The sequence below is a fragment of the Mytilus edulis genome, chromosome 2 (genome assembly GCF_963676685.1).
Source record: "Mytilus edulis chromosome 2, xbMytEdul2.2, whole genome shotgun sequence".
NCBI classification, from domain to species: Eukaryota; Metazoa; Mollusca; class Bivalvia; order Mytilida; family Mytilidae; genus Mytilus; species Mytilus edulis.
This window is the reverse complement of record NC_092345.1, coordinates 71,548,651-71,559,492: the sequence shown is the minus strand read 5'-3', so window position 1 is coordinate 71,559,492 and position 10,842 is coordinate 71,548,651. Positions and strand designations below refer to the sequence as shown.

At 31.5% G+C, this 10,842-nt stretch overlaps 1 long non-coding RNA gene across 1 annotated transcript; it reads right to left on the bottom strand.

Moving 5' to 3' along the window:
* Positions 1-411: 411 nt before the first annotated feature.
* On the bottom strand, positions 412-9,411 carry LOC139510666 (uncharacterized). Its single transcript, XR_011661947.1, has 3 exons — positions 9,216-9,411; positions 5,440-5,592; positions 412-531 (listed from the first exon to the last, which is right to left on the bottom strand). It is a non-coding gene; the product is annotated as an uncharacterized lncRNA (long non-coding RNA).
* Positions 9,412-10,842: the final 1,431 nt, after the last annotated feature.

Sequence of the window (10,842 nt, the reverse complement as noted above, 5' to 3'; positions counted from 1 at the left end):
GATTGTACTGTAGTTACTACCAAATTATTTAAACATTTTTATTGGATGTCACATGTAAGATTGGCTACTGGCTATGGATGGACTATTTCATCGTTACATTTTCATTAGATGTTATATGTAAGGCTAGCTATTTAAAATGAATGGACTAAATCAACTTTACAATGACATTGAATGGTACAAGTAAGGATGACCACTGGCACAAAATAGACTTCAGCGTCTTAACATAATAATTAATGTTACATTTAATAAATATATCTAAGTGATTCACTTATATTCTGTCCGATGCGCTTTTTATGGATTTTTCGTGAGAAATGCTAAAACGAAACATTTAAATGTGTGGAGTAGATTAATATGCAGCAACGTTAGGAAATATTGGACCAGCGGTAGATAAATATAAGCAAAACAACACAATTAAACAATTTCTACATTTTATATCAATTATTTCATTTCTGTTTGGGATATATCGCCCTCTATTTTCCTCCGGTCAGAACGTTTACTTATTCAGATTTGGATTGCAACAACGTCTATGAACTGAAAAAGAAATTTGTTTTTGTCTATATGAATGGTGTTTAAATACCATATGAATATATAAAAAAAATCAGAGACAGAGTAAAAAAGATGCTGTATAGTTAGAAAAATGTATCTATAGATATCTATCACAAAATTAAAAGGGCTCTTTTAGAAACTGCAAATTTTGTTTGATAGTTTTATAAATTGACCATAAACCCACTTATTCATGGTATGGTATCAATATTTCTGACCTGACACTACGTACTTTTTATTGCTTAATTCATTAGAATTTAATATGCAATGTTTCGGTTTCTTTCGGGAATAATCCCAGGTAAACCCTCATCAGAGGTCGACCTTTATATATTTATTTCGTATTTAGTATCATAGATAGATGTGTGTCTGTTTCATAACAGTTTTTTTAATTTATTAACTACATGTGCATATAGGTCTACGTTGTAGCTAGTCTTTTTACAGACTGAAAAAACTTACCAAGTTGATCAGCACTTTTGTTTAATTAATGAAGAGACTTATTGTCTTTATTTTTATCACTAATTACTTCAACATAAGTCTACACGGGATATTGTAGAGATAGTATTTATCAATATCATATTGTTAAATCCAGGGTATACTGGCGTGTTTGTTTTATCGTTTATATGATATTATACAAAAATCTTCATGTTTAGCATTTGAAGAAACATGTGTAGGTACCTTGCCGGGTAGAACCATGGACATATAAGAAACCGTCGTTGATCTCAGATACGTGATCTATTGAAAGAAATTGGTGTCATGTCTTTATTACATCTGTTTCACAGTATACACTATATTATAAAGCTTCCTGTTGAGGACTTCTTCAACTTAATGATTAATTATCATGTCGCTAATTAAGGTCTTTCCTTTTTCAAAAGGGAAAGACCTTATTGTATTTCTTCTGTTTATTATTATTCTTCCGCCAAACTTTGACAAATTTATCTGCGTTAACCGTAAGACGTGTCGCTTTCATGTTCACACTTTGTATCGGTGTCATGAATACCTATCTGTGAATTGTACCACGTGAAAATATTTTGAACTGGACTGGCTTGATAGGCTTGATATCATTAAAATCTTTAAAACACGGATATTATAAGTTGCCCGTCACAGAGTCCTTATTTACAATCACTTTGATATTTCCGTAAAGTTGTCAGGCGGTCAAAATCAAAACAATGAACGCGAATTTAGTGAATTTTTCGTGCTTTCGTGAGTTTATTCTTCTTGAAATAGTGACATTTTAATTTTACGTGGGAACCTAGAGTTCAACGACTACACATACAAGGTTTTGACTTGCTTATTCTTTGGAAATTCAAGTTTCATATTTCACCCCGGCAACCTGTTTTTGTAATGACCTTGTAAGCCAATTTTCAACACGAAGTTTGCAAATTTGACGTTTCAGCCATTTTAGCCTGTATTTTACACTGCCATGTTAAAAGCCTCTCGCTTCGATTTTTAAAATAGCTCAGGAACCTGTATTTTTGCAACAACAGTCATTATGTTTCGTTTAAATGGTGTATATTGTTGTGTATATTCATTTTCTGCCCCGGCAACCTGTCTATCACTTAGAATTAAAACAGACATTTTTTTCAAAATTCCCTATCATTTTAATGTAATTTCCGTGACCTGTATCTAATTTCTTTAGTATAATATTCAAATAAGCAAAGTGGTGTTGATTTCTGGATATGTGGTCTTTCAACGTATTTTCTATAGCTGTATTAATTTGATTGAAATTAAGATTAGTAAAAAACGATGTTATATCATAGGAAACAAGTAAATCACTCTGTTTCGTGTGAGTATTTTCTATGTATCTGATAAAATCGCTAGTATCTGATAGATCTGTATCTTGTGTCTTCACCAATGGAAGAAGAAAATAATCTAGGTATTTTTCAATATTTAGTAATGGTCCCGAGCATTGGCTAATAATCGGTCGACCTGGTACATGTACTTTTTCTTTATTCATACATTCATTTTGGTACATTTCTAATGTTTCCGTACTAAGTTTGTGAATCTTAGGAAGGAAGTAGGCTTTTGGAGTTTCTCGTAAGAATTTGAAAGACATTTCGTCTATTTCATCATTTTCTTTCATACGGTATACCAATTTATTGACTATTTTTCTGGTGTTTTCTATGTCAATATTTATTATTTTAGTATAGTGAATACCGTCATGTAATTGGGATTCGCCTTCAGTAAGATAGTCACGTTTATTCTGTATTACAGTCGTGTTATTTTTATCGGCTTTATGAATACATATAGTATTGTCGCTTTTTAATTTCTTTATGTATTCACGTTCCGATTTTGACATATTGTATTTAATCGTCGGCATATATTTTGATAATTCGTATCTTGTGTAGAAAATGTATTTTTCTATTGAATTATCGCCAATGATTGGAATTTGGAAATTAGATTTAATTTTGAAAGGGTGGTTTTTGGTTGCTATTGGTACATTAGTACCGAAATAATATTTCAGTCGCAGCGACCTCTCAAATGATTGAAAATCTTTTATCAATTGTCTGTTGTTACATTTGTTTGTAGGAACAAATTTTAACCCCTTTGCTATAACTTTAAATTCAGTTTCAGTTATATCTCTTTTAGATATGTTTAGGACGAACTCTTTATGAAAGTTTAGGTCCTGTTTCTTATTTTCAATAGCAAGATTGTGTTTAAATCTTATATGCTTATTCTTTGTTTTATTTCTTTTCTTGTTTTTATAATATCTTCTAGTATGACCCATGATTATCGATGGTGTCAGTGATTAATGGCTAAATTGCGCTTAGTTGAAGTGAAGGTCATACTTAGAGCCTTATGTAAATTGAATGATGCATGATAATTATTACGGCAACCAATCGAATTCTTCGATTTAGGAATAAAGGCGTAACCAGTGATAGATAGGCATCCGCTTTTTATTTCTGTATTGGTGTTAATATTTATATTCCAATAGGAATATAAGCTAGTGACTTCTGTTAATTTTCACTGCCATGCATTTCATTTGTATTTATTAAAATACTTTTTGTAGGCTTTCTCATTGAGATACTCTGATGACTGATTTCTTGTTTGGTTTTTTTATGTCCAGTGGCACATATTTGATGTATCTTTCGGACAGTGTTAATGGGGTTAAATAATTTCGTCTGCTAGTATAATAGCATAACTACCTTTGATATCATGATGTATGATTGATTTTTGTTTGTTTTACGTCCAGTGGCACATATTTCATGTATGTTTAAGACAATATAGTGTGATGACCTAGGTTCGTCTACTAGTATTATAGCATACATCAGTTGATATAACGATGCATGTTTGATTGTTGTTTAATATCCAGTGGCACATATTAATAAAATGTTTGTTTGGACACTGATATTGTGATGACTGGAAGGTGTTTACTAGTATAATAGTACAAATTGTCCGTGTTTTTGTCGGTCGTGTTAACCTGTTATCAGTTTCGATGTTACCTTCTAAGGTTTTAGATGATATATCGATGAAGAATGGTTGTTTGCTAATATAATAGTATAACTTCCATATCTCATTGACAATCATATGATTAATATGTGTTTTCATGTTCGTTTTAGGGTTTTACATAGATATAACGATGAATACATGGTTGTTTGCTAATCTAATAGTATAACTTCCATATTTCAAAGATAATCAATATTTAGGTATTTGATCAGATGACTTTCATTAATCAAAGATAACCAAAATAGAGTTGTGAACTTGTATAATTGTATAACCTTTATATATTTATTTCGTATCTAGTATCATAGATAGATGTGTGTCTGTTTCATAACAGTTTTTTTCAAATTTACTACACGTGCATATAGGCCTACATTGTAGCTAGTCTTTTTACAGACTAAAGACACTGACCAAGGGTTTATGGTCAATTTATAAAACTATTTGACCAAGAGTCTGTAAAAAGAATAGCTACAACGTAGACTTATATGCACGTGTAGTAAATGTGGGAAAAAGACTGTTATAAAACAGACACACATCTATCTATGATACTAGATACGAAATAAATATATAAAGGTCGACCTCTGATGAGGGTTTACCTGGGATTATTCCCGAAAAAAACCGAAACATTACATATTAAATTCTAAAGAATTAAGCAATAAAAAGTACGTAATGTCAGGTCAGAAATATTGATACCATACCATGAATAAGTGGGTTTATGGTCAATTTATAAAACTATTTTAGTACAGAATACACATGGAATTTATTAAAAATTTCAATAACAAGAAATCAAACAAATTCCATAATTAAAAAAAATTCCAAGTTCAAATAATAGCCTGTTATATGTTATAGCAATTCAATTGGTTATCAGTGAAATAACAAGGCCATTTCTAAGCGTACATCTAAACCTCGTCATTTGGTCTTAAAGCCTAAAGTTTTCCCTGGGTATAAAACCTCCAGATAGATAACAAAACCACCGGTAGCTCACGCGTTACAGGGGGAAAATATCAGTAGCGACATACTTGTTCGGTCGAGTTAACTACTTAAGAAATGGTTTCAGCTTCCCAGTTATAAACTTCCAATGTATATGTAGTAACATTCCAGTAGAACCTGCAAATTCTGTATGTATGTGTTCGTCCCAAGTGAGGAGCCTGTAAAGTTGCGGTTGTCGTTTAGTTGTTGTGTAACATATTTGTTTTTGTTAATTTTTTTGTACATTTATAAGGCTGTTAGTTTTTTCGTTTGAATTGTTTCACATTTGTCATTTAGGGGATATTAAGAGCTGACTATGCAGTAAGTGTTTTTACTCATAGTTGAAGGCAGTAAGGTTACCTGTAGTTGTTCAGTTCTGTGATATTTAGTCGCTTGTAGGGAGTTGTCCCATTGGTAATCAGATCTCATAGACAAGTAATTAGATGGTTGCATGAGATACGAATGCGTTTGACTAAATGCAATACCTACTCGTTCTACTACCCGTGGTCGGCGCTGTTGGTCCAGAATTCGAGGGACCGTTAGATGCTGGTAATTGAACTTGTGTTTCTCCCTGTGGTGAAGAAGCTTGGAACTTTGTTTTCCACCATGTTTTTACTTTTTTAGTATTCCTAGTACGGGAAACTATAAGGAAATAGTTGAACAAAAAAAAGAATATTGCTTGGAGGTCATACTATAAATAAAGACATTTAAAAATGAGTGTATACGCCACAATTTTCGAGATCGTAAGTATGTTATATATAATGGAGACCTCATGTCTTTTATTTCGATATTAATTGAGACTATCATCTACGAAATTTGGTTGATTGCACTCAAATTGATACTAATTATTTTCGGATGGTCGGAAAAGTTTGTGTGTAATGTATAAAATAAGAGCTTTTTGAGAGGAACATCTTATACGCTGTGTATTTGCACCTATTTCGTATATTTTTCTGAATAGTATTTAAGCTTGAAATGTAAGCGTAAAACTGTTTGTACTCTTTGATATTTGACATTGTGTGCTACTGAAAAGCTGTTGGTGAATCGGGTATATGATGTTATATTTGTTATTCTCATCGGATTTTGTCTAATTCTTATTTCGTTTCTGTGTTTGTTTAATTTTAATGTTGTGTTGACATTCTCGACATCTGTAACAAGCATAAACTTTTAGCTACCGCTTTACAAGCAGAGCCAAATACAATGAAAGTCCCAACTATGTATTGGCTTCCGAAGCTACACAAAACACCTTACAAATATAGATTTATTTCGTCTTCAAGCCATTGTTCCACTACTAAATTGTCTATTCTTCTTACCAGCACACTTGGTACCATTAAAAATCTGATAATAAATTGTTCAAATAAGGCCTTCGAAAATATTGGAATTAATTACTTTTGGAGTGTCAAGAACTCGTTGGAAGTACTTGATAAATTGCATGCTTATATTGGTGATTTTGAATCTGTTCAAAGTTTTGATTTTTCTACCCTGTATACCACATTGCCTCACATTCTCATTAAGGAAAAATTCACACACCTAATTAAATGGGCATTTAAAAAATCAGAATGTGAATATATATGTTCAAACTCTTTTAGGTCATTTTTAGTAGCAATAAACAAAAAAACTATGTCAATTGGACATGCTTTGATACTATATATGCCCTTGAATTTTTACTAGATAACATTTTTGTTCGCTTTGGGGATTCCGTATATCGTCAGATTATCGGAATTCCAATGGGGACTAACTGTGCACCACTTATTGCGGACCTGTTTTTGTATTGCTATGAGTTACAATTTATGACAAAAATAAGCAAAGACCCATCGAAACAACATCTGATAAACAAATTTAATAATACTTTTAGATATTTGGATGATATTTTGGCTCTCAATAATGACGACTTCAGTATATATATTAAAGAAATTTATCCTGTTGAACTTACTTTAAATAAAGCTAATACTAACAATGACCACTGCCCTTTCCTCGATCTTGATATCTATATCACTAACGGAAAGCTGAATACTAAAATTTATGATAAAAGAGATGATTTTTCATTTCCTATCGTTAATTGTCCATTTTTAGATGGTGACGTTCCGTTGTCACCATCTTACGGTGTTTATATATCTCAACTTGTACGATTCGTTCGTGTATGTAACAATGTTTTAGATTTTAACGAGAGAAATTTATGTATTACTGAAAAATTATTATACCAGGGTTTTCGATATCACAAACTAGTCATAACATTTACTAAATTTTATCATCGGTATAAGGACATCATTCGTAAATATAGCTCAACATGCAGACTTCTTATACGTTCTGGTATTTCACATCCAATTTTTTATGGAAATATTCTTTATAAAGCACAAAGGTGTCAGTATTCACCTCAAAAACTAACAAAACCTTTGAATAGACTTATTAAGAGGGGATATAGTTACGATACTGTTGTCAGGTCATTAAAGATTGCATATTTTGGCGTTAATATTGATTCACTTATAGGGTCTTTGCATCGGAACTAAACACATTTATTCAAAAACCAGTTGTTGGCATGACACGGGTTATGTTCTTCTCATATATGTTATGATGGTATGATACTAAACCCCTAACGGGAAGGATTGTGCCTGATGTTCATATGATGAAATCATAATCTTTCAGTCAGTTTAATTGAAGTCTGGAGCTGGCATGTCAGTTAACTGCTAGTAGTCTGTTGTTATTTATGTATTATTGTCATTTTGTTTATTTTCTTTGGTTACATCTTCTGACATCAGACTCGGACTTCTCTTGAACTGAATTTTAATGTGCGTATTGTTATGCGTTTACTTTTCTACATTGGCTAGAGGTATAGGGGGAGGGTTGAGATCTCACAAACATGTTTAACCCCGCCGCATTTTTGCGCCTGTCCCAAGTCAGGAGCCTCTGGCCTTTGTTAGTCTTCTATTATTTTAATTTTAGTTTCTTTGGTACAATTTGGAAATTAGTATTGCGTTCATTATCACTGAACTAGTATATATTTGTTTAGGGGCCAGCTGAAGGACGCCTCCGGGTGCGGGAATTTTTCGCTACATTGAAAACCTGTTGGTAACCTTCTGCTATTGTTTTTTTCTATGGTCGGGTTGTTGTCTCTTTGGCACATTCCCCATTTCCATTCTCAGTTTTATCTTATATTTAATACGTTTCCCTCGGTTTTGGTTTGCTGCCCGGATTTGTTTTTTTTTTCTATCGATTTATGAATTTTGAACATCGGTATTCTACTGTTGCCTTTATTAATGTCCTTACGACTTTTAGTTCTTTTTAAATAGTGCATAATATTCATTGTTGCCGTTTTCAGATTGGTCCTATCAGTAACAATTTTTAAGTAACATACACATATCTCTAAAAAGGGGATAATAAATCCCAACAGAGGGTCATCTGGTAATACTTCATGATGACATATATCCATTATTTAAATGAAGAAACGATATCTTCAAAAACAACGAGGGGTCATATTGAAAAATAATATATAAAGGGAGATAAATTCTAATGGTAATTATGAAATCCTACACATAATCATCTGGAAATGCGTCATGATGAAGTCTGTCGATGGTCAAAGGTCATTATAGCTACATTAGAAACGGGGGAGGTCATGTCAAATACATGTTGAAGTGAAAAAAAGAGAAGAAAAAATAAGATTAGGAAAAAATAAGGCAGAAAAAATATATCAAAATAAAAAGAGGATTACACAACATAATTAGTATCCAATGCAAAGGACTATATAATTTTTCGAATGTAGAAATATGCTGGTCGTAAAGAAATTGCCACAACATGACGTTATACTATCTACTACGGATGTGGTCAAAGTTACCTTTAGTGAAGTGTAAAGTGTACAACAACAATTTGTAGGGAAGATGCTGGCAAACATTTTGTAAAAAGCATTTGGGCAAATTTTTGGTAAGGTTTTAAGTGGACACTTGCAATATGATAGTTTTTGCGAACACTTGGCAGTTATGACAATTAATTCCGTGAGTGGTGTATTGACAAACTATAATATGTGAGGAATAGTCTAAGTATTTGTCAGATTCAAATGTTCTGACCCTTTTTACAAAGCGTTCGCTTGAGTCACTCTCATTAAATATTCTAGTTTTTGACATATTCTAGTAACGCGTGAGTAAAAATTGCAGCTTAAATTGTGTTTTTTTTTTAATTTATAAAATATTGAAAATGTTATCAATAAAAAGGATTGTTTATAAACAAACAAAAAATACATTTATGAATTTAACATATAAATGCTTGCAAGTACTTACTTTGTGCTAGAAACAGAAGTATAAGAAATATATATAATTGAATTTTAACACATTCCATCCTAGCCAACTTATGTAATAGTATTTCTTTTTGTACTAAATCAGCTTCATCAATAAAACGTTTTCTATTGAATAGTTTTATAAACTACATAACATGGTGAAAACAGAGTGAAGCAGGTGTTCGATCCAGCTGTAGGGGAACTTGGGATTTCAAATTAAAAAAAGAACGACGATTAAATTTATAATAATAATCTATATGTATTGAAAAATGATTTGAAATGTTTTTGAAAAATATGGATATATTTTGTATAATAAAACATAGTTTACATGATGTTTAGTACAAGAACAAGGACTAAATATATTCTCTCCAGCTGTTTGGACATGCATCTTTTGTATAAATCAATGAAGTAATATAAAAATACAGAACAAGGTAAATTCAAACGGATGATGCACATGAAAACTGACAGAATCAAACGTTAGACTTTGTCAATAAAAGGAATAAATAGAAACCAACCGTCATACTCCTGACTTGGTACAGACATTGTTCGGAATAATGATGGGTTAAACCAGAGTTTATAGTTATAGCTAAACCTTTCAATTGTAAAGCAGTTGTTAAAAGTTATTAGCAAAATTTGATGAGAATACACAATAGACTCAATAGATTACTGTTAAAATAATTGGGATCAAGCAGCAAAAATTATGTAAACATACATACTCAACTAACATGTAAATTGATGTTTTGTAACAATTTGTAATGTCACATGCATATATTTATCCAGCTTTGTAAAAAGGTGTAGTAATTTCATGGTTAGTTTTTTTAATAAAATCAAGCATACACATAGTTTTTCTTCTTTGTTTTTTAATCAAATCTGCATACTGTTATAAGAAACAGTATAATGTCAGGAACGTTAAATTCCTATACTAACAAACAGATATAATGGGAAACAACTCAATAAATAATCACAGCAAAAGAAAAGTTGAATTCTACAATAATGATTTACAAAATATATTTCAATCGCCATATACTTTAAAGTCAAATAACAAACAAAAAACTCAAACGAAAACTCACAACGGTACGTCTCTTAACAAATGACATAAATAGAAACTCAAACACTTCAACGAATGGAAAACTACTTTCACATTTTTGACTTGGTACTGACAGTTCCTTATGTAGAAAATGGTTAATTAAACTTGGTTCCGGTATTGTCACAGTTATCTTTTATGTTTGTTCAGGTTGCTCACCTAATTGTGCTTATAATATGGAACTATAAACAGGTGTCATACAACAAATGGGAAGTTTATTCTACTATATATAGGTAGCGACTAATCTCAATTGTATGCCAGTCAGAGAAAATTCTAATCATATTGTGTTATAATCTTAAATCTCATTCTATAAATCACATTATTATTGCAATATCAGATATTAAATTAGAATTTTTTGTGCTACACATAATACTTACAATTATTCGTTCTACCAAAAGGACCCTTAAACTTGAAAAACAAATCAAGTAATCTCATGTATTTGCGGATAGAACCATTTGTCTTTCTTTGTCGTGAGACTAAAACGATAAATGATATAAACAAAATAGTAACATGCATTCTTACAACTTCAACTGAAAGAAAAATTTAA